The 23,425-nt window shown below is 36.4% G+C and overlaps 1 protein-coding gene across 2 annotated transcripts in view; it reads left to right on the top strand.

The window, feature by feature from the left end:
* Nucleotides 1-23,425, top strand: part of ldb2a (LIM domain binding 2a) — a 136,402-nt gene that overhangs the window by 66,116 nt on the left and 46,861 nt on the right. The window lies entirely within an intron of this gene.

Raw genomic sequence — 23,425 nt, 5'->3', positions numbered from 1 at the left:
GTGTGTGTGTGTGCGTAAGTGCATGCCTGAGTGTTTGCATTCATTCATGTGTGTGCATTCATTTGTGTGTGAATGCATTCATTCTTGTGCATGCGATCGTTAGTACCTGTGTACGTTTGTGTGTGTTCATTTGTGCGTGCGTTCATTCTTGTGCGTGCGATCGATCGTACCTGCCTACGTTTGTGTGTGTTCATTTGTGCTTGCGTGTGTGCTTGCGTTCCTTCTTGTGCGTGCGTTCGTTTGTACGTGTGTGCGTTTGTGTGTTCATTTGTGCGTGCATATGTGCGTGCGTTCGTTCTTGTGCGTGCGTTTGTTTGTATGCGTGTGCGTTTGTGTGTGTGTATTTGTGCGTGCCTGCGTATGTGCGTGCGTTCGTTCTTGTGCGTGCGTTCGTTCGTACCTGCGTACGTTTGTGTGTGTTCATTTGTGCGTGCGTGCGTGTGTTCTTGTGCGTGCGTTCGTTCATACATGTGTGCGTCTGTTTGTGTTCATTTGTGTGTGCGTGCGTTCGTTCTTGTGCGTGCATTTGTAAGTACGTGCGTACGTTTGTGTGTGTTCATTTGTGCATGCGTGTGTGCTTGCGTTCGTTCTTGTGCGTGCGTTCGTTTGTACGTGTGTGCGTTTGTGTGTTTATTTGTGCGTGCGTGCGTGCCTGCGTGTGTGGTGCGTTCGTTCTTGTGCGTGCGTGCGTTCATTTGTACGTGCGTGCAGTTGTGTGTTCATTTGTGCGTGCGTGTGTGCGTGCGTTCGTTCTTGTGCGTGCGTTCGTTTGTACATGTGTGCGTTTGTGTGTGCGTCTGTGCGTGCGTTCGTTCTTGTGCGTGCATTCGTTTGTACGTGTGTGTGTGTTTGTGTGTTCATTTGTGCATGCGTGCGTGCGTGTGTGCATGCGTTCGTTCTTGTGCGTGCGTGCGTTCGTTTGTACGTGCGTGCGTTTGTGTGTTCATTTGTGTGTGCGTGTGTGCGTGCGTTCGTTCTTGTGCGTGCGTTCGTTTGTACATGTGTGCGTTTGTGTGTTCATTTGTGTGTGCGTCTGTGCGTGCGTTCGTTCTTGTGCGTGCATTCATTTGTACGTGTGTGTGTGTTTGTGTGTTCATTTGTGCATGCGTGCGTGCGTGTGTGCATGCGTTCGTTCTTGTGCGTGCGTGCGTTCGTTTGTACGTGTGTGCGTTTGTGTGTTCATTTGTGTGTGCGTGTGTGTGTGCGTTCGTTCTTGTGCGTGCGTTCGTTTGTACATGTGTGCGTTTGTGTGTTCATTTGTGTGTGCGTCTGTGCGTGCTTTCGTTCTTGTGCGTGCATTCGTTTGTACGTGTGTGTGTTTGTGTGTTCATTTGTGCATGCGTGCGTGCGTGTGTGCATGCGTTCGTTCTTGTGCGTGCGTGCGTTCGTTTGTACGTGTGTGCGTTTGTGTGTTCATTTGTGTGTGCGTGTGTGTGTGTGTTCGTTCTTGTGCGTGCGTGCGTTCGTTTGTACATGTGTGCGTTTGTGTGTTCATTTGTGTGTGCGTCTGTGCGTGCGTTCGTTCTTGTGCGTGCATTCGTTTGTACGTGTGTCTGTTTGTGTGTTCATTTGTGCATGCGTGCGTGCGTGTGTGCATGCGTTCGTTCTTGTGCGTGCGTGCGTTCGTTTGTACGTGTGTGCATTTGTGTGTTCATTTGTGCGTGCGTGTGTGCGTGCGTTCGTTCTTGTGCGTGCATTCGTTTGTACGTGTGTGTGTGTTTGTGTGTTCATTTGTGCATGCGTGCGTTCATTTGTACGTGTGTGCGTTTGTGGGTTCATTTGTGCGTGCGTCTGTGCGTGCGTTCGTTCTTGTGCGTGCATTCGTTTGTACATGTGTGCGTTTGTGTGTTCATTTGTGTGTGCGTCTGTGCGTGCGTTCGTTCTTGTGCGTGCATTCGTTTGTACGTGTGTGTGTGTTTGTGTGTTCATTTGTGCATGCGTGCGTTCATTTGTACGTGTGTGCGTTTGTGGGTTCATTTGTGCGTGCGTCTGTGCGTGCGTTCGTTCTTGTGCGTGCATTCGTGTGTACGTGTGTGTGTTTGTGTGTTCATTTGTGCGTGCGTGTGTGCGTGCGTTCGTTCTTGTGCGTACGTTCGATTGTACGTGTGTGCGTTTGGGTGTTCATCTGTGTGTGCGTCTGTGCGTGCGTTCGTTCTTGTGCATGCGTTCGTTCATAAAGGTGTGTTCATTTGTGTGTGCGTGTGTGCGTGCGTTCGTTCTTGTGCGTGCGTGCGTTTGTTTGTACGTGTGTGCGTTTGTGTGTTCATTTGTGCGTGCGTGTGTGCGTGCGTTCGTTCTTGTGCGTGCATTCGTTTGTACATGTGTGCGTTTGTGTGTTCATTTGTGTGTGCGTCTGTGCGTGCGTTCGTTCTTGTGCGTGCATTCGTTTGTACGTGTGTGTGTTTGTGTGTTCATTTGTGCATGCGTGCGTTCGTTTGTACGTGTGTGCGTTTGTGGGTTCATTTGTGCATGCGTCTGTGCGTGCGTTCGTTCTTGTGCGTGCATTCGTTTGTACGTGTGTGTGTTTGTGTGTTCATTTGTGCGTGCGTGTGTGCGTGCGTTCGTTCTTGTGCGTACGTTCGATTGTACGTGTGTGCGTTTGGGTGTTCATTTGTGTGTGCGTCTGTGCGTGCGTTCGTTCTTGTGCATGCGTTCGTTCATAAAGGTGTGTTCATTTGTGTGTGCGTGTGTGCTTGCGTTCGTTCTTGTGCGTGCATTCGTAAGTTTGTGCGTGCATTTGTGTGTGTTCATTTGTGCGTGCGTGCGTTCGTTCTTGTGCATGCGTTCGGACGGATGTGCATACATACGTTTGTGTGTGTTCATTTGTGTGTGCATGTGTGCGTGCGTTCGTTCTTGTACGTGCGTTCGTTTGTACATGTGTGCGTTTGTGTGTTCATTTGTGCGTGCGTGCGTGTGTGTGTGCGTTCGTTCTTGTGCATGCGTTCATTTGTACGTGTGTGCGTTTGTGTGTTCATTTGTGCGTGCGTGTGTGCGTGCGTGCGTTCTTGTGCGTGCGTTCGTTCATACAGGTGTGTTCATTTGTGTGTGCGTGCGTTCGTTCTTGTGCGTGTGTTTGGACGGACGTGCATACATACGTTTGTGTGTGTTCATTTGTGCGTGCATGTTTGCGTGCGTTCGTTCTCTCTACCCTGGATTAATAAAGGGACTAAGCAGAAAATGAATGAATGAATGTCCCAATCAATTGTTGCTTTACCAAAAGTTTAGCAGATAGCGTAATACAGCAGAAAGCAAACTTTGTTGACTTTACTGCCATTTGTTCTTCTCAATATCTTTCTTTTTTTTTTGTAAAACTACAACAAAAGGGGGAAAGTATGTACATATTCACATTTACTTTAACATGTTCAATTCAGCCAGCAGTAACATTTTACTAATGTACATTTTTATACAAATCTCAATAAGCATAAAACCTATTAAATGAGACCATCTGAATCGAATATCAAAATGATCATTTTACACCCCCATCATAACGTGTAAGTTATGAATACAGGCGGGATAAAACCGATTATAATCAAATGAGCCTTGAATATTTACAAAAATAGAACTTTACTAAAAACAGAGCACTTACGGACATATATTTCAAAGTTTAAATCAGCCCCAGAATAATTTGCATCTACATTACTCTCGACCGCACGCTGAGAGAAACCGAAAGTAAACTGAATATATAGTGCAGTACTTTAAATGTCCAGGTCTGGTCGGGGGTCAAAACCACAAGTGGCTATATGGAACTGCACAACAATAATAGTGATTCAAAAATATTTTAATGTTATTATAAAGTTATAAAGTTATTATATTGTATTATTTATATATTATTATTATTATATTATAGTTTTGGGGGGGCAAATCTCATTATATTTTTGACGTCAGTTGCGCAAATGGCCCGCGGGCTGGCAGTTCGAAACCCCTGCGTTAAGTACAAATGTGTACCTTTTGAAAAGGTACCACCCCAGTGACAGCTCTCATACCTTTATTTCTGAGAGTGTGTACTTCAAAAAAAGCTTCTTTTATTTAGCATATTTTGTTATGTTTTTAGTACAAATATGCAAATATTCTTAAATTAAGAAGCATTTTCTAGACAAGCAAAAACAATTGTCTTGTTTTCAGAAATAATGTGCCAAAATGAAGTGAGTTTTTCCTTAAAGCAAGCACAATACTCTACCAAAGGGGGAAGCTAAATAATCTTGTTTTTCCTTTTGAGATTATTTCACTTAGCACAATGGCAGATTTTTGAGCTTGTTTTAGGGGACAAAATCACTTAATTTTGACACATTGCAAGACAACAATTTCAACAGTGTTTTGCTCGTCTAGAAAATGCTTCTTGATTTGAGAACTTGTAGATATTTGGACTAGAAACCAGACCATAAAATCTAAGTGAAAATTTTTTTTTTCTTGCAGTGTGAAAGAGAGAGAATGTAAGTGTGGGTTGTGTTTTGGTATGGAGCGATTGTCCCCAGAGAGATAATTACTGACAGGGAAGGGCAGGGCGAGAGCTGTTCTTCTCTTTTTTTTTTATCCTTATTTTTTTTTAACCACATTCTTCTTGGATCCCTGACTGTGAGCGTCTCGCACCAAATGAAAATTTAGCATGCTTCTCGCAGTCAGTCAATATTGAAGTGGAATAAGTAAAAGTGTTTGATAAGTTGACTGTAGCGCTGAGCTCTGACACCCTTTCTTCATTTCTGCTCGCTTACGCTTTTGTTGCTGCGACCTCCTAAGTTCTTAAGACACGCTTTATAAATAACAACTTATTTGTAATGGTGGAAATAAAGTTTAGCTGGCGCTCAGCAGGCGGGATTGGCACTTTTTGGCCTGCTGTTTGGAAAGTCGCAGTGTGACCTAAAAAAAAGCTGGGTGCAATATTCCCTTTCCGCAATTAATGATGCTGCTGCTGCACTTCTTTCAGCATTTTCTCAGCTCTAAAAATATTCACCTGTTTTTAATGGGATCTCACCTGGGGAAAGGCAGCCAGCCAGCCAGCTCTGTTCTGAAACCTGGTGAGCATGCGTCTCTGTTTACTTTCTGAAGGACTGCTATATTCAGAGCATTTCAATGAGGAGAAATGTTTATCTCGAGCAGTAGCTCAGCAAATTTAGGTTTTCTGATGGATTATCTGACAGTGATAACTGGAGTGATCATGCTTTGACATCATAAGAATGAATGACATTTTAAAGTTATTGAATATTGCTGTATTATATATTGAATGGTGCAGTATGTAAGTTTGACACCCAGTGGTTGAACTAGGTATTGCATTCCTGGATCAAAACAAAAGCAAGCGCAGGTTGCCAGATTGAGGACCAAAAGGAGCGAGTCTGATGATCGAGCCTAAAGGCTAATTTAATGTTTCCACTGAGTGGTTCGGTTCGGTACGCTTTTATGGCTGTTTCCATTGTCAAAGTGTACCTAAAAGCGAACCGTACCATCCCTTTACCTTTTTGGGTTTTACAGTGTACAAATCTCATCATGTAGCGTGTTGTTAGGACACAGGGTTACAATATAAACTGCTCACCTAATGTTTACAATCATAATATTTATATTATTTGCTAATTAATAACCTCATGTGGAACTCTGAATCTGCGTCTCATTTCGGACTCTGCTACTGTCCACCGGACGTCGCATTTTGGTCACAGGCACATGTTTTGAGAGCCTTCATGACTGAATGAATTAAATATGCGGCTTTCCTCCAAGGCAACCCAGGGAGCTGAAATATAGTTGGCTAAAGTGGCCGCGGGTTAAAAGAACCAAAACAAAGACAGCATTCTGGTACGTAATGCACATTTTCAAAGCAGAATATCTGACTTTAGCATTGCTTTTCAGATAAACAAGAATGGCCACTTAGCATGTTTCTTAAATATCTGCAGTCATTATGGTATTTTTATGCTTTAGAAGAGTCCAAACTTACATACAGCACCTTATATGGCCGATTCACACAGGGCTTCAGCAACAATGCTAGACAGAGGGTGTGTCTGAAGTTGGGGCTGACGCGATCGTCATAGCAGCACCACCAGCCAATGAAATTAGACCACAATTGGCTACTGTCTGAGCTGGTGTATTTGCATACAGCGATCTGATTGGCTGACACATCTGTTGGCGCTTGAAAAGTTGAGAATGTCCCAATTTCTGAGCAACACCACTGAAGCAGCACAGACGGACTCACAATTCAATTGGGCAACGCTTGACGTCACCCATTCAAAGGGAATGGGAAGCGCTGATGCCCTGTGTGAAAAGGCCGTAACAGTAACAACATCTTGCATTTACATTCCCCTAATTTAGTGTCATTGCCTTCTGGGATTGTCTTTATAATGAAGTAGCATCAGATATTAGTTGCTTACTGTACATTTGGAACAGGATTCATATCACGTATGATATCTAAAAACTCATCTCTCTAGATTTCAGAACTGACCGTATGAGTTTTATTACAGAAACGTACTAGATGTTTTACAATAACAGCTTGGTTAGGTTTCATTCATTCATTCATTTTCTTTTCGGCTTAGTCCCTTTATTAATCAGGGGTCACCACAGCGGAATGAACCGCCAACTTATCCTGCATATGTTTTACACAGTGAATGCCCTTCCATCTGCAACCCATCACTGGGAAACACCCATTCACACACATACACTACGGACAATTTTGACCAAATTCACCTATAGCGGATGTCTCTGGACTGTGGGGGAAACCCAAGCACCCGGAGGAAACCCATGGCCAATATAGGGAGAACATGCAAACTCCACACAGAAATGCCAACTGACCCAGCTAAGGCTCGAACCAGTGACCTTCTTGCTGTGAGGCGACAACACTACCCACTGCTCCACTACACCACCTGGTTTTACTTTTAGAAAATTGAAAGTGATCAAGTGTAGGCTTTGTCTTTAGTTTTTTTGAGAAAATGCTCTTCTTTTCACAATAGACGTTTTCTTTTTCCAGCACAGAAGACTACACTGGCTGTATAATTACGAACTAAACCTGTGTGTGATTTTATTTCTTCTATCACAAAAGAAGACGTTTTGAAGAATGGTCGCACTTTACCATACAATCAGTCCCAACAGAAACTGAGGCTTTAAAGCTTCAGCAAAGCGGTAAAAGCATTGAGTTGTGTACATTAATCCTCTCCTCCAGTGAGCTGTTAACCACCACAGTCACTGAATTCAGCAACTCGAGAGCTGGACCTGTTTGATTCATTTTCAGCTTTTCTGTGAACAGCGATTCCCTGAAAAGTTCAGACCCAACAAGTTCTGATTAAATGCAGCAAGACAAATGTTAAAATTGTCAGTGAATGAAACTTTCATTATCATATGACCACTGGGGGCTTAAAGGGATAGTAGTTCTCCAAATATGAACACTACCTCATTATTTACTCTTCCTTGTGTGTTTTTCTGTCTTTCTGTCTTACTTTCTTCTGTTAAACACAAAAGAAGATGCTTTGAAAAATGCTGGTTGCTGGAATCCATTAACTTTCATAATAGAAAAATTATTTGAAAAAGTGAAGGGTGAGTAAATGACATAGTAATCATTTTGGGTGAACAATCTCTTTAAATACAGTGGTTCTAATATGTTTTCGTCTAGAGAAAGTCTTATTTATTTTATTTTGGCTAGAATAAAAGCAGTTTTTAATTAAAAAAAAACATTTTATGGTCAATATTATTAGCCCCTTTAAGCTAATTTTTTTCGATAGTCTACAGAACAAACCATTGTTATACAATAACTTGCCTAATTACCCTAACCTGCCTAGTTAACCTAATTAACCTAGTTAGGCGCCTTTAAATGTCACTTTAAGCTGTATAGAAGTGTCTTAAAAAAATCTAGTCAAATATTATGTACTGTCATCATGACAAAGAAATGAATTATTAGAAATGAGTTATTAAAACTATTATGTTTAGAAATGTGTTGAAAAAGTCTTCTCTCTGTTAAATAATAAACAGGGGGCTCATAATTCAGTGGGGCTAATAATTCTGGCTTCTGACAACTGTATATATGATTAGTTTTGGAGGGCTGTCTCTGAATTTCATTTCCAGGGTTACTTTCAGAGTATTCTCACAATTTCTTTTAAATAAATATAATAATATCATATGCACACAGAAAACCAAAGGCATTTACAGTACTTACAACACCTTTGCTTTGCTTTGCTTTGCTTTGCTTTTTGTTTTGTTTTGTTTTGTTTTGTTTTGTTTTGTTTTGTTTTGTTTTGTTTTGTTTTGTTTTGTTTTGTTTTGTTTTGTTTTGATTTGATTTGATTTGATTTGATTTGATTTGATTTGTTTTGTTTTTATTTGATTTGATTTGATTTGATTTGATTTGATTTGATTTGATTTGATTTGTTTTGTTATTATTTATTTATTATTTTGTTTTTGTTTTTGTTTTGATTTGTTTTTTGTTTTGCTTTGTTCATTGTTTTGTTATTATTTATTTATTTTGTTTGTTTTGTTTTGCTTTGTTTTGTTAATATTTAGTTAATTATTTATTTATTATTTAGTTTGTTTTGTTTTGCTTTGTTTTGTTTTTTGCTTTGATTTGTTTTGTTATTATTTATTTATTTATTTATTTTTTGCTTTCCTTTGTTATTATTTATTTATTATTTTCTTTGATTTGTTTTGCTTTGTTTTTTTTTTGCTTTGATTTGTTTTGTTATTATTTATTTATTTATTTAATTTTTGCTTCTCTTTGTTATTATTTATTTATTATTTTGTTTGATTTGTTTTGCTTTTTTGTTTTGGTTTTTGTTATCATTATTATTATTTTTATTTTTTTTTTTTGCTTTGTTATTGCTTATTTGTTATTTAGTTTGTTTTGTTTTGTTTAATTTGTTTTTTTGTTTGATTTGTTATTATTTTATTTATTATTTTGTTTTGTTTTGCTTTGTTTTTTGTTTTGTCTTGTTATTATTTATTTATTTTTTATTTTATTTAGTTTTGCTTTGCTTTTAGTTTTGTTTAGTTTTGTTTTATTATTTATTTATTATTTATTTTGTTTTACTTTGCTTTGCATTGCTTTGCTTTGTTTTGTTATCATTTATTTATCTATTTTTCACTTTGTTTTGCTTTGCTTTGTGCGTTCATTTTATCTCATTGATGTCTGGTACAAATCTGCAGAATTTCTTCTTAATCCCTGAAACACAGAACATCAAGTGGGGTTAAGGAGGAGAAAACAGTCAAGTATTTGTTGTTGTTTTTTGTTTTTTGAAAAGAGAGGAGCTTGACCTTTGTTTTACATGCAAAATTACTTCTGTTGATCTTTTTTACAGTGGATGTTTTGCCTGTGTCTGTGTGTAACCTTTCTGTCCACCTCATTCACTCGCTCTCTCGTCTCCGTCTGCTGTGCCACTTCAAACTCAACTCCTCTCTTGTCTTTTTGGCTGCGAGTGTTGGCATCCGTCCTGGAGTCTACAGCGCAGCGTGAATTAATGTGCCTAATTAACACGACGTTAATTATTTGTAAATTGCGTGTTTGGGTACACATTACTTGAGAGGCATATGTTGCACGACGTGTTAGCCGAAACAAGTGACTGCTTAATCCAATCTCTGGAGTACTGTCTGATGTAGACGAGCCAATCAGTCCCTCCACAACACACACACGCACGCTCAGACAAAACATTGTCAGAATCCTGCTGAGACTACTTTTATTTTACAGTTTTTTACAATCCCTAAGACACGTTTCTCAATCTGGGGTTATTGTTTTTTAAAGTTCTTCAAACAGTGAGCACAACAGGAGTCAATGAGAGCTGAATTGTGGATCGTTTTCCATTGCTGTGGAACAAATGCTTTTAATGACTTTTAATTACACGAGTGCTTCTCTCACTCAAACACTACTATAACTCTACAGAATGTGGGTCAAAGAGGACATTTGGCTGTCCACATCAAATTAAATATAAGTGGCTTTATATACAGTAGAATGAAACCCTTTTTGTGCTTGAAATCAATTTTGTTTGAATAAAATGTCAAAAAATCTTACATTTTTTTAGTCTAACAGATACGTCAATAAAATTAAGCTTGGATTAATTGATGACGGACTGTTTAATTGTTAATTATTTAATAATTCAATAGACCAGAGTCAATTATTCGCTTATAATATGGCTGCCGCGCATGAAAAAACTTTTTATTTCAAGAAATTTAGCAGGTTTTTGTCCTCAAACCACTCATGTGTGTAGGCCTAGTTTCTTACCGATCTAGGCTCATTTGAAAATACGTTCCCAGGGCTATAGTTTTGAGAACCGAGAAATATGTACACTCATCTGCTTGCAGTTTTTGCTTTTACACTGTGCACATTTTTGACAATCTCAAATAGGTTACTGGGCACGTTTTTTTATACATGCCATTTCTTGTAAATCCACTAGAGGATGCTGTTTACATTTTTGCCAATCTCAATGTCCTTCTCGTGCGCATCCATGAGAGAAATCGTTTGGCTTGTCATGCATTAAATAACAGCTTGATATCGACTAACCTGCACACCACTTATATCCAACCGATGGTGCTTACTGCATGCTTTTACCACAATTTCACACTGTTTTGTTTCGTTTAACCTGGTTTCTGGAACCGTTTCTAGACCGAACTCCAGTCCACTTCTTGTCCCAAGTCTGACGACGTAAGTAGCAAGCTACCAAGCAAACCTGTCACGCTGGTAAATCCGTCCATGCACAGGTAATTGGTCAGTGGTACCGCCCTGTAGATTTTTTTATTTTAATAATTATAAAGATTTAAATTGACTTACATTTTGTTTAGTTTTACTTTAAATCTGCATGTTTATGAACTTAATTAAAAGCTGATTGACTTAAGTATAAAACCTATCACCGAATATCTGAATAAGACCAAAAATTGCTAGCTTTCTGTGGTGGTAAAAAATTTTTTAGGTTCTAGTCTTTTCTAGTATAAAAGACTTACTTCAGGCATGTCCAAGCTCGGTCCTGGAGGGCCGGTGTCCTGCAAAGTTTAGTTCCAACCCCAATCAGACACACCTGGGCTAGCTAATCAAGCACTTACTAGTCTTTCCAGAAACATCCGTGCAGGTGTGTTGAGGCAAGTTGGAGCTAAAATCTGCAGGACACCGGCCCTCAAGGACAGAGTTTGGACACCCCTGACTTACTTGATTTGTGACATATAAGTAGTCTTTTGGTGAATTTGAATGTGAATTGAACAAATTAGCAAAACTGGAAGTGTGAAGAGTCTTTTAAAAAGTGATTTAAGTACTGAGAAATTGTCTGGCACAATTAAATATGAATAGAGCATCAACAAATACACAAGTGTACAACCTGGCATGCTGGAGTAAGTAAGGAAATTAAGCTTAAAGTGAAAGCAGCCTGAGGGAAGAATGTTATTTTTATGGATTATTGCTGCCACAGGAGGTTACAGGTTAAATACATTTATTTCTGAGTTATGTGGAGATTCATGTGTAGGCGGTGAGTTCTGGTCCTACTTATAGAACATCTATATTCTCTGTTTCTGTCTCAGCGGAGGTCAATCTCTGGATGATATTGTGGTATTTCAAAGATTTCTGTGAAACATGTCAAACTGGAGGCTGTTAAAATGGACCAAGTGGTCAAGATTTGTTTGGTTACCATAATCCAGTTAGCACTTGCTGGATGACGAAATGTTGTTTGCATAAAGCATGATCCTCTTCACCATGTGTCTGAGCTGGTATTTTCTTAAAGCTATTATATAATTAAGGGAGCGATACGGTGGCTCGGCGGTTAGCACTGTCACCTTACAACAAGAAGGTCTCTGGTTCGAGTCCCGGCTGGGTCAGTTAGCATTTCTGTGTGGAGTTTGCATGTTCTCCCCGTGTTGCCGTGGGTTTCCTCCGGGTGCTCCGGTTTCCCCCACAGGCAGAAAACATGCGCTATCGGTGAATTTAAAAAAACTAAATTGGCCGTAGTTTATGAGTGTGAATGAGTGTGTATGGATGTTTCCCAGGACTGGGTTGCAGCTGGAAGAGCATGTGCTGTGTAAAACATATGATGGATAAGTTGACGGTTCATTCCGCTGCGGTGAGCCCAGATTAATAAAGGGACTAAGCCGGAGAAAAATGAATGAATGTAAATTCAGGTTATTATGAGACCAGTTTCTCTGGATTAACTGGATTTATAAACTATGCTTTTGAGTAAAATGATCTTTTTTATAAAAGCCTTTTAAACATTTTTTCTCAATTTCAGTTGTAAATATTGTCATTTAGAACATGTTTTTCCAGAAAATCTGGGTTAATCCACCAAATATAGATTTTTTTATGGTCTTTTTAGTATGTACCGATTACGTTTTTTGCCCTAGAGTCAGAGTCAGAGTCCGAGTCATTTGATTTTGAATATCTGCCGATACTGAAACCTGATCCAATACTTCTATAGTACATAAAAAAGAATAGAGTGAATAAACAGATTCAGGATGTTCCTTATTTTTATGTAATTCACCTTATTTTAACATTCAATAGCACTTCTGTGAGGTAGCTTGAACATTAAAATAACAAATAACATCAATTCTTCACTTTTGGACTTTAGTGCAACAGTTCATTTAATAAAAAAAACTAATATAAAACAAATAACAGCTCAACTTAAAATACCCAGCAGGCAATCCCAGATTTACATATCTCAGAGTTTGCTTTTGCAATGTTGTCTTCATCAACTTTTATAATACCTCCAGACCACAGACATACTTGCGCTTTTCGCTTCAAGCTGCTTCCGTGTTCTACTTTGCCGGCATTTAACCAATAGCGATTTGTTAAAATTAAGTTATTGACATGTTCTTGTTAAATGACAACTTATTTACATTGTAATGTTTTTTATAAGTTGTTTACATTTTAAGACTTTAAAAAAAAACAAATGTTACACACATACTGTTTGCTATATGCAGATAGAATCTTATAATTCCAAGGTGACTATTTATTTATTTATTTATTTATTTATTTATTTATTTATTTATTTATTTATTTATTTATTTATTTATTTATTTATTTATTTATTTATTTATTTATTATTGTCACAATTATTAGTGCTATTATCATTATTGTTATTATTATTATTATTATCACAATTATTATTATTATTATTATTATTATTATTATTATTATTATTATTATTATTATTATCATTATTGTTATTATTATTATTATTATTATTATTATTATTATTATTATTATTATTATTATTATTATTATTATTATTATTATCACAATTATTATTATTATTATTATTATTATTATTATTATCATTATTATTATTATTATTATTATTATTATTATTATTATTATTATCACAATTATTATTATTATTATTATTATTATTGTTATCACAATTATTATTAATATTATTATTATTATTATCACAATTATTATTATTATTATTATTATTATTATTATTATTATTATCATCACAATTATTATTATTATTATTAATATTATGATTATTATGATTATTATTATTATTATTATTATTATTATAATCACAATTATTATTATTATTATTATTAATATTATCATTATTATTATTATTAATATTATTATTATTATTATTATTATCACATGTATTGTCATAATTATTAGCTATATTATTATGTTGATCACAATTATTATTATTATTATTATTATTATTATTATTATTATTATTATTATTATTATTATTATTATTATCACATGTATTGTCATAATTATTAGCTATATTATTATGTTGATCACAATTATTATTATTATTATTATTATTATTATTATTATTATTATTATTATTATTATTATTATTGCTGTTGTTGTTGTTGTCACAAAAATCACAATTATTATTATTATTGTTGTTATTGTTATTATTATTATCACAATTATCACAATTATTATTATTGTTGTTGATGTTATTATTATTATTATTGTTATCACAATTACTATTATTATAATAATATTAATTATTATTATTATTATTATTATTATTATTATTATTATTATTATTATTATTATTATTATTATTATTATTATAAAGTATCTTATTTCTTACCCATTTAATACATTTGTACAAGTGTTATTTAAACATGAAATTTCAGCAGTCATATCCCTGCAGGTTTCTGATCTTTTTCGAAATTATTGTCCTCTCAAATAAAATTACATTAATAGTAGTAATGTTCATTCTTTCATTCAATTTCCTTCGGCTTAGTCCCTTTATTCATCAGGGGTCACCACAGCGGAATGAACCGCCAACTTATCCAGCGTATTTTTTAGCAGCGGATGCCCTTTCAGCTGCAACCCAGAACTGGGAAACAACCATACACTCTCATTCACACACATTCACTATGACCAATTTAGTTTATTCAATTTACCTATAGTGTATGTTTTTGGCCTGTGGGGGAAACCGGAGCGCTCGGAGAAAACCCACAATGTCTTTTGTCTGTGTCTGTGTGTGTCTGTGTGTGTGTGTTGTGTGTGTGTGTGTGTGTGTGTGTGTGTGTGTGTGTGTGTGCGTGTGTGCGCGTGTGCGCGTGTGTGCGTGTGTGTGTGTGTGTGTGCGTGTGTGTGTGTGTGCGCGTGTGTGTGTGTGCGTGTGTGTGTGTGTGTGTGTGTGTGCGCGTGTGTCTGTGTGTGTGTGTGTGTGTGTGTGTGCGTGTGTCTGTGTGTGTGTGTGTGTGCGTGTGTGTGTGCGTGTGCGTGTGCGAGTGTGTCTGTGATTTTATGGCCCGTGGTCAGGCATTGGCTCTGCTATGGCACACTGCTCTGGAAGTTTAGCAGGCAGTCAGGTGTGTCTGCAGTAACAGCATCTCCCTTCAGCAGGACACCCGTCGCTGTCACCCGGCCTGTCAGACGCTCATCTCGCATCTCTCTTTCTCCCTCTCCCTGTAGCCCGTCATTTGCCTCTATTCTTGTGTTGTCAGAAGAAACACTTTAGTGAAAAGTCCATACTTAAAAAAAAAAACGGTATGATAGCAGTCTTTCTTCAGTACTGGCGAATGCTTTCAAATTGACACATGCCAATATTCAATATCCAATATTCAGTAATTCAACATATATGAACATGCAAAATATTGATAACAAGGGAACTTCCGCATATTGTGAATAGTTATTTATTTATTAAGGGTGGCACATTGGCTCAGTGGTTGGCACTGTTGCCTCACAGCAAAAAAGCCATTGGTTCGAGTCCCGGCTTGGCAGAGTTGGAGTTTTCATCTTCTCCCTGTATTGGTGTGGGTTTAATCCAGGTGCTCTGGTTTCCCCCACAGTCCAAGCACATGCACTATAGGTGAATTGGATTAACTAAATTGGCTGTAGTGTGTGTATGTGAGTGTATGGGTGTTTCCAGTACTGGTTTGTAGCTGGAAAGGGCATGCGCTGTGCAAAACAAACGCCAGAATAGTTGGAAGTTCATTCCGCTCTGGCGACCCCTGATAAATAAGGGACTAAGCTGAAGTAAAATGAATGAATGAATGATTTAAACTTTAAGAGTGTTTTTTAAAAGAATATTCCCAGTGTATTTGCAGTGGTGTTCAGAACAGTGACAAAAACTTACAGACGTAGTGCTGCTCAGCTTGAGCACACCCCGTTTTGAAAATGAATATTTTCATTTCTCAGTGATTTCATGTTATGTTCATTTCTCAGTGAATATAGGGAGTATATTTTGGTGTTTTTAAACAAAACTGATTTATTAAACAGGTATATTTATTAAAATAATATTTTAGTCAACAAATATCTTTAGAAATAGAAAGGTAATGCATTTAAGTTCTGCTTATAATGCTTATTGGCATCCCTGCAGCTGAGTTCCCTAGTTTCAACCATCTAGGCATCTAGGCAACCATCATGACGTTTTAACCATCTTGTTCAACTATGTCTAGAAATGGTACTGCAAGCAGAAAATATTATCAGTTTTGATTTCTAGAGGATCGTGTGATACTGAAGATCGGAGTTATGAGAATTTTGCATTGTCATAAATTATATATTCAAATAGAAAGGAGTTAATCTTGTATTAAAAAAAAAAATCTGTTCAAATAAATTCAGCCAATTAGGCCAGGCAAGTTTATTTATAAAGCACATTTTATACACAGTGGCAATTCAAAGTGCTTTACATAAACAGGAATATAAGAGACAAGTATAAGAAAATAAAACAAGTAAAGTGATTAAAAACAGATTAAAATGTGTTAAAACAGATTATAAAAGAATGAAAAAGAAAAGAAAGACACAATAGTGTGATCTGTAGGATGTAGCACAGTGCTCATTCAATAAAGGCACAGCTAAACAGATGTGTTTTCAGTCTTGATTTGAATGTGCCTAATGTTGGAGCACATCTGATCATTTCTGGAAGCTGATTCCAGCAGCGGGGGGCGCTGTTAGTAGCTGAAGGTGGATTCACCCTGCTTTGACTAGTAAAAAGCACTGCAGTGTTTGGGTGCGCTGTGAGGTAATTAGTCTATAGTTACTGAAATGTGTATATTCCATACAAAATGTGAAGCAGATTTGTTTGCTCTACTTAAATGAATCACGCTACGCTCACAGCATTCGGAAGTCGCACGCCTCCATTATAAAATGACAAGTCGCGCGCCTCCATTAAAAAATGACAAGCTTACATTGTAAGCTTATTGGCATTGCTTCCTAGGCACATGCTCAGCAGCCACATTACAATAAAATGATAGCGATTCATACTGAAACTACATACCGAATCTTTTTATAATTGGTATTGACAATGGTGTTCGGTCAAAATATCGATAAATATCGATACCGATTTTATCACCCAACCCTAGAATAAATCTACATTACGCTCAAAAAGTGACATTTGCTGTTTGATTGTTAAACTAATTATTTAAATTAAGCTGAAATGACACAATTCTTGAGTTTTTTTGGGAGACAACTTAATTATTTCATGTTCAATCCACTTAAATTAAAAATATTCTTTAACTTCCTAAAATTAATAGGAAGAACCATGAAAATGAAATGATATTGGTAGCGACCCCTGAAATGCTGCTTCCACTCTACTGTAATCTGTGGCGTTTTCTTTCCTTCATATTTATTTCCAGTGTCCTTTCTCAGCGCTCCAGCATTCTCTCTCTCTCTCTCTCTCATTAACAGTCAGCACTCGTCGTGGACTCGCTCTGTGTCTTAACCACTAGGGAGACCTTCATTTATACGCTCAAACTCGGGCTCTCCTTCCCTCCCTCCTTCCTCCTCTCCCGTTTTTCTCACTCTCTTTCTCTCTCTGCCTCTGCCAAGTATTTATGTGTTGATTTAGTCATGCCAGACTTTAGCCAATTTAAGAAGCAGGCCGCGTTTGCAGCTGTTTCATTTTGTCCTCCTGCGCGTGCAGTTTTAACCGGTGGCGGCAGTGGCGTCTGTCTTAAGGGAAAGCTGGCTAAATGAAGTCCTCTCTCTCTCTCTTTCTCCCTGGTTCCGCTCCCTCAGGGCCGCTGGCACAAACATAATTTCTCTCAAAGGGGAGTTTGACTGTAAGATGGATTATTTCTGCCTGAAATCAGACGCTAAGCTGGATAAGGCTGCTCGTCCGTTCAGTTTCAATATTGAAATGATAAGTTAACACTGCAAAGCCACTCGCAAAAAAGAAAAAAGTACAAGTTGTTTCCGTCTCTGCTACTTTTTTGACCAGAGATGTTCGGTTAAATATTTAGCAAAGCTTTTTATCGGGGGACTAATGCTGTTTAAAAGCGTTCAGTGGGAAGTTTGGTAACGCTTTATAATAACTACACACTATAAAGCATTTATTAAGCTTTAGCAAATAGTTAACTCGTAAGCATTAACTCTCCATTATAGTAAGCAGTTTCTAATGTGCTTAATTCAATTCAATTTTCAATTCACCTTTATTTGTATAGCGCTTATACAATGTAGATTGTGTCAAAGCAGCTTCAAATAAAAGGTCATAGTAAATTGGAACAGTGTAGTTCAGTTTGTAGTGTTTAAGTTCAGTTCAGTTTGTAGTGTTTAAGTGATGTTTTATAAACAAATTTCGGGAGGAGCACGCGCAGAAGTTTCAGTATCAAATACGTCATTAACAATTATTCTATTATCCAATCAGTTCTTGACCAAACCACTATATATACCAAAGCTGTCTTACCTGCAGCATCTTACGACTTTAGCATCCCTCCACCACCCCGTCACCTCACCTCTTAAGCATTACAATCCCGGGGGGAGCATTCTGTGGCTGGGCTAGATACTTCGCTCGAATCCCTATTCCTCTCTGTTTCCTGATAAGAAGAATAACTCGAGTTTGGGTGTCTTCCCCGAGCTCAGAGCCCTCTCCCCGGACAGCACGCCAAATACGCTTTATTCTGAAACTATTGCAAGTGTGAACTCGTGAAGTTCAGTTCAGTTTAGCTCAGTTCAGTGTGGTTTAATAATTGTATTTTCATACTTTGTTACTGATTAATTGTTCATTACTAAATTAAGTATTGCATTATTTACAGACCATTTGTATTGAAGAGTATTTAGAATTGGTGGTTTTTAAGATCAGGTACCACTTTATAATAACTACACACTCTCAGAAATAAAGGTACGCAAGCTGTCACTGGGGTGGTACCTTTTCAAAAGTTACACATTTGTGCTTAAGGGTCTATATTTATACCTCAAAAGTACATATTAGTGCCTAAAAATGTTAGGAGGAACACTTTTGTACTTTTTAGGTACTAATATGTACCCTTGAGGTATTGATATAGACCTTGTAGGTACAAATTTGTACCTTTTGAAAAGGTCCCACCCCAGTGACAGCTCGCGTACCTTTATTTCTGAGAGTGCACACTATGAATCATTTATTAAGCATTAGCAAATAGTTAATTCATTATTTGTTAAGCATTAACTCGACATTAACAGATGTTAGTAAGTAGTTTATAACTGCAGATACAAATACTGTATTGGTTGGCTTGTTGTCTTATAAGCTCCTATATAATGTGCTTAATGCTTGTTCTTTCATACTTTGCTAATGATTATTTTTTCATTACTAAATTAAGTGTTGCATCATTTACAAAGCTGTTATTTGAGTTGAGAGAAGGTGCTGGTTTTTAAAGATTATTCAGAATGCGTGAGTAAATGATTAGTAAACCATTCCAATTAACATTTATATATCTTATTATTCATAGTAAATGCTTTATTAACTCCACTTCATACAGTTTTGTGACCTAATCTAGAGTGAGGACTATTTATGCTTTGTAAATCCCTTATAAATGACAACTCAAATCTCAGATCCTAAACAAGAAAGAAAAAAATCAACGACTTTATTCATTTCTCTTCATTTGAAGATACACAAATGAAACTGAATCAAATGAAAAATAAATCTTTGCAATCTTATCTAAAATAAAATTACTGTGCAGTTTAAACATCGCTAAATAACACTGAAATGTTATGTTATATTGTTCAATTATTATATTGTTGTTTTATTACATTTTATATTATATTTTGACACTCCTGTTATTCAGCAATGTTTAAACTTTACAGTTTTATTGATCATTTGATACTGAGCCTTTAATAGTCGTTTATAAGGGATTTATAAAGCATAAAGAGTCACTAAGTTTAGATGAGGTCACAAAACTGCATGAAGTTGAGTTAATAAAGACGAGACCCACTGAAGAATCAAGATTTTCACACTGTTGAAGTCTGTGAAAACTCACCCCTGAGTAATTCATGTGACTTCATTCTCTGTATGAGAGGCGTCTTTAAGCTGCTGTCACCAAAAAAAAGATTTTTATATAAAGTCTTAAATACATTTCAGTTGTTCAGTACGTAGGGGTGACATGGTGGCTCAGTGGTTAGCACGTCACCTCACAGCAAGAAGGTCGCGGGTTCGAGTCCTGGCTGGGTCAGTTGGAATTTCTGTGTTTGCATGTTCTCCCTGTATTGGTGTGGGTTTCCTCCGGATGCTCTGGTTTCCCCCACAGTCCAAAGACATGTGGTATAGGTGAATTGAATAAAGTAAATTGGCCATAGTGTATGTGTGTGAATGAGCGTGTATGGATGTTTCCCAGAGATGGGTTGCAGCTGGAAGGGAGTTCATTCCGCTGTGGTGACCCCTGATGAATAAAGGGACTAAGCTGAAGGAAAATGAATGAATGAATTAGTTTAGTTCCACTTAAACTTGTTGTTTTGTTATATTTTTATGTTTATATTGTTTGGGTTTTTACCAAAACCTGCTTCAATTCCATGCCAACAGCTCCTTTAGAAATATTATTTCCAGCAAAAAAACATGACGTTTTCAATATTAATTTATATATCTTACACAGTTTTGCCTCCCAATTAATTTTTTTGCACATAATATTAGACTTTGCTTATTGGAAATGATTACAGAATTAGTGATAAATCATTGTGTCCTTTTCGAAATTGTTTGTAATGAAGTAAATATAAGCTGAGAACAAAAAAAACCTTAACAATGCAGATCCACCTGAGGCCACACATCCAGACAGGGCTCTATCTCTGTCTGTTCATTGTTAAACAGCAACAAACAAAAATGTTGCATAATTATCTCCAGCTGCAGGGAAGATTAAGTATTCCAGCTCTACTTTTCGTAAGACCTCGGGCAGGTTACTGTAAACACTGTTTACAAAAACAAATTATCATACTTCACATCAGTTAGGCTAATCTTCAGCAATTGTTAACAAAACAACAGTCTTACTATCTCGCTGTGAATGCGCGGTCACACTAGCAGAGGGAAAACAAGAATATTTCATTCGTCTCTAGTTCATTCTGTATCTCCAAACATAGACAGCCAGAGACTAAACAAATTAAAGGGATAGTTCACCACCTAAAAATTAAAATTACCTCATCATTTACTCTTTCTCATGGGGTTTTAAACCTTTATACGTTTCTTTCCTCTGTTGAACACAAATGAAAATATTTAGAAAAATGCGTAATATATATTAAAGGTGCCCATATACTGCATTGGTTTAATAAGTTAAATTGTTCTCTGATATTTACATACATCTCGTGCGGCTGTTGCCCAGTAACGCACAGTAAACAATTTGAGGACATGCGTTTTCAAAATAAAAGTCCCACATAGATAGTGAAATATACGCTTAAAATAACTAAGGGAGGAAAATTATCAATGTTGTATAACTAGAAAACATTTGGCACCCTGAGGCGTGCTTATTAATGATTTCAGAGATTTTTTTCTTGAGGACGTGGCTGCTCGTCAGGTCTGAATGAATGACCTAAAGCAAAAAGCATAGAATCACCAGGGCTGCATCCAAAACCACCTACTCAGTAGGTACTGCATTTGAATATAAACGTACTACTCGGCCATTAGAAAAGTACATTCTATACAGTATGAATGTGAAAAGTATGAATGGAATTCGGACGTACTACATCCGCCATTTTGTCATGGTCACGTGACCTACTTGCCTCAGTTGCATCGCTTTACTCCCATTCATAAATTCGCTCGCAGGGCATCTTGGGATAGTGCAGCATGCATGGGATGCGCACTTCAGAATCTCGCCGGAAGTAGTAAGTCATCCGGGTACTTCTTGCATACTGCTTTTCGAATTCTATGAATTCGCACATACTACTCGGCTCGCATACTGATTTTAGTGTACTGTATAGTATGCGATTTCGGACGCTGCCCAAGAGGTGACACTCTGTTGCTATTTGGGAAACTAAATGAAAATTCCAATAGAACAACAGCACAGATAACTAAGAGTAGACAGAATGAATTAAAATATTGAGTTAAATATGAGTTAAAATGAGTACATCCCCTTTGAAAAGTAACATTTTAAAACATTTTAAAACAATATCCCAAATGAAAAGAGACAATTTTCAAAATGTTGACAAGGCTAAGTTTCATACATCTGATATTTAAAATATCTGTTTCACATATAACAAGTAAGGTTAACAAAATAATTTAATTACTTTATTTATTTATATATATATATATATATATATATATATATATATATATATATATATATATATATATATATATATATATATATATATATATATATTTATATTTATATTTATATATATATTTATATATATATATATATATATATATATATATATATATATATATATATATATATATATATATTTATTTATTTATTTATTTATTTATTATTATTTTTTTTTTATTATTATTATTTATTTATTTTTTCAAATTAGGGTGAAGCAAAAATGAGTATACACAACAAAAACTACTGGTAGTTTGTTTGTCCTCCATGATTTTTAACAACAGCATTAAAAGTCATGAATAAAAATATATAAAAATAATAAATAAATACATTTGGAGAAAGTAGCTTTTTAAATAAAAAAGTTATTAGTCTTTTTTTAACAGACAACACTGGTAAAAAATACTATGTACTTTTATAATATAATACTCCAACAAAAAGTAGTTAATCTGCTATCAACATCCCATTTTGAAAGTAGTGTTAACTTAATTTAACCTGTTAGTATTAAAATGTATTATGCCAGAGCGTAAACTATTAAATTAAAGTAATTTAAAGTACTTTCACCTAAAAGTGACCGTTTCAAGAAAACAACTATGGTTAAAATATTAAACATTAAGTCTGTAAAATAAACTATTAAAAGTGCTGATAATCACCAGTGTATGATTGTAAGTGCTGTATCGTCGTCTTTCAGATTGTATTTCAGCTTTGATGCACTTTTTAAAATAAATAAATAAAAATAAAAAAGCAGCTGCTTGCCATCGCAACAGCAGTAAGATCCAATGGACGGCCGATAGCTTTCACTCCAGATTGGCGGAATCGCTGGACGCTGCTGTTGCAGTGGAACGTTCTATTGAGTGTCGCCTCTTGGTGATTCTAAGCTCTTTGCCTAAAGTAGGCGTACATGCAAATGAGGAGGACATGGCCTGTGAGTCTCATCACAATGTGTTTCTGCTTCTGATTGGTCTGTTGTCCACCATGGTTTTACACACATGGAACTTACATGAGAACAAGAAAACAGTGGTGTCTGAGGCTCACAGTATGCCCATTTCCATATACTGATCTTTTATTATTCTCCTATACCTTGGTATACCCAGATTTTCATTTTAGGGCACCTTTAAAAATAAAGTAAACAAAAAAAAACATTAAAGTCTGTTTACAGATTCTAGTACACCCAATTAGCAGAATAATGTTTAGCATAAAAAACTAGCATCACATGGTGTTACGTCCCAGGACGTATTTGTTTCTGTTGTTTCTTTCTTTCTTTCTCTGCTACACCCTAGTAGGAGCTAATGACCATCACCTGCTGCCACTTATGAACCACTCCCTGATTGGAGGACGAGAAAAGCAGAGGGCATTTAAACAGCAGTTCTCCACTAGGAACAGTGTGTTTGTGTGTGTGTGTGTGGAGGCTTTGTTTTTGTGAGGCTTTATAAATATATATTTAGTTTGATTCTTTAAGCATCATTTGTTGATTAGGAGCTTTAAGTTGTTTAAGTTCTGTTGATGCTGTTGATCATCTGAAATAGCTTTTGCCTCGAACTCTTTTTGATTGTAAGTTAATTTTTGTTTTTAACACTACTTTGTTATTCACTCTTTATTC

Source organism: Danio aesculapii, chromosome 14, assembly GCF_903798145.1.
Source record: "Danio aesculapii chromosome 14, fDanAes4.1, whole genome shotgun sequence".
NCBI classification, from domain to species: Eukaryota; Metazoa; Chordata; class Actinopteri; order Cypriniformes; family Danionidae; genus Danio; species Danio aesculapii.
This window is presented reverse-complemented; position numbering and strand designations above follow the sequence as displayed.